We start from the raw sequence: 2,151 nt of genomic DNA, 5'->3' as shown, positions 1-2,151 counted from the left end.
TGTGAGTGTGTGTGAGTGTGTGTGAGTCCGGCTCACCTTGCGTCTCATGTTGTTGTTGTTTATTGATCCTCCGTCAGTCTCATTACTGTCCTTCATCTCCTCCTGCTCACCACAGTCTTCCTCCTTTAAACTACAAACACAACATTTATTGGTAATAAATCAGCATTTTATGACATTCAAACTGAAACATTATTGGACAATATTTAATAACATTAATCAGATGTTATAGTTAATAGTTTTATTTTAAAAAATAAAATAAATGTTTTAAAGGCTACAATTATATGTTGATTTGGTGATGTGATGCTAATATACATACACACACATATATACATATATTAAATATACATGAACTATATATATATATATATACAGTATATGTATGTACATAGAACCCTCATCATGACTGTATATCCTACATCTATTTATACTATTAACTGAATGGTAATTTCGTGAAACTGTAGTTGTTTAAATGTTCATAAATTCAGATGTGATTGGTTTAATTAGCCGTTAGCCGCTAACTTACTTTTCAAACTGATTCATTCCGCTTTGTATTCTTCCTTCTTCTTCCTATAAACGCTTTTATATAGCTGCGATATAATATTTATAATAATAATAACGATATGATACAATCAGATGATAATGTTTTTAATTCAAAGAGCAGTTAACAAACTCAACTACATGCTACCCTGAAGCGACCGCTCTCACTGCGCATGCGCTTCTACTACGGCATCTGAGAGAGGACAAATTAAACGAGACGAATCGTGTTTTACAGAACAATGTTTTCTGAGAGTAAACGTAAATAATCACGGGTTTAAAAATTCAAATCCCTCGAAATATCACTTCTAAATATTAAAACAAATTCGTTGATTCAGATGATTTGAGCTAAAAAATGAAAACCAAACATATGCTGTGAGTGATGCTGAATTTGTGTACAGTAAATTAAACAAGTAGATTTATATAACAATGTATTATATTTATTATTTATATATATATATATATAATGTTTACAAGGAGCTTTGTAGAAGACATATTCATGTATATGTATATAAATGTTCACATACATGCTTATAAAAGGCGGATTCAAAAAAAATAACAATAACATTAATAATAAGAATATGAACAAACAGAAAGAAGACGAGAAGTACAGTAATGAAATGAAGTGGTTTAAGGCCCTGTATAGTAAACAAATGGGCGGTGTTATGCAAATCTTCCCACATAGTGAGGTAGATATGTGGGGCGTGTTAGAACGAGCCGTTTTAGGTAGGTGTGGCTGACTCTTAACTTTTATAAAGAATATCTCTTTGGATTTGAGACTTTAGTCTTTGCAACTTTACAGATCTTCTTTATGCACCAAGAGCTTGTAACACTCCAAAGAGAAAGGCATCATATGACCCTTTTAAAAGCACTAACTGTCAGTTTAATAAGAGCAAGCATCTGAGAAAGAGAAAGACTCTTTGTGTTGGAGACGGATGATCCAGTGGAGAAACAGGAAGTGTGTCTGCGGCTGCTGATGTTGATTTCCTGTCCGTGTGGCCTGTATTGTTGTTGAGGTCAGTGTGCTGATAGTGACGGATGAGACTCACGTGATCCGCACATCTGTGAGGGTTTATGGATTCATCAACTTCAGAAACTTTAGGATGAGTTTATTAACGTGATCAGAGGCGTACCTACATGAAGTGCGGGCCCCAGGCAAAGTGAATCAGTGAGGCCCTTCCAAAAGTTTTTTTCGTTTTGTTTTTGTTAATGTATCTTTGTTAACTAGGGATATAATTATACAACATATGAGATGTGGGCAAAACACATCTAACAGTATATAATGCACAAAACAGGACCACGCTCAAACCTGTGCACTCGAATCTATAAAGTTGTCTTCTCTCCTGAAATTAATGTTGCCAGAAGCCCATCAACCACCAGACTTCCACGACTGACTGATGAAATGACACAGTACCTTTCAATTGTAAAAAAAAAATGAAGAGGAAGGAGATATTTGAGTTATTTACTAATAAACGAGTGTTTTCTGAGTCCGTGTCGCAAGGATGAAGTTGTCGATCCTGACTCGCCATCTCTTCATTAGACACGCCTTTAGAGAAGTGCATCTTTACGGATTATGATTATAATGAAAGAGTTTTTGTTTTCGATTTGTTTTATTTC

General features: G+C 34.5%; 1 long non-coding RNA gene across 1 annotated transcript; it reads right to left on the bottom strand.

The window, feature by feature from the left end:
• Positions 1 to 49: 49 nt before the first annotated feature.
• Positions 50 to 722, bottom strand: LOC107734004 (uncharacterized). The gene is made up of 2 exons (XR_001639045.1): positions 524 to 722; positions 50 to 130 (listed from the first exon to the last, which is right to left on the bottom strand). It is a non-coding gene; the product is annotated as an uncharacterized LOC107734004 (long non-coding RNA).
• Positions 723 to 2,151: the final 1,429 nt, after the last annotated feature.

Source organism: Sinocyclocheilus rhinocerous, unplaced genomic scaffold, assembly GCF_001515625.1.
Source record: "Sinocyclocheilus rhinocerous isolate Xijiao unplaced genomic scaffold, SAMN03320098_v1.1 scaffold39307, whole genome shotgun sequence".
Classification (NCBI taxonomy): Eukaryota; Metazoa; Chordata; class Actinopteri; order Cypriniformes; family Cyprinidae; genus Sinocyclocheilus; species Sinocyclocheilus rhinocerous.
The sequence above is the reverse complement of the archived record's forward strand: the minus strand, read 5'-3'. Positions and strand labels throughout refer to the sequence as shown.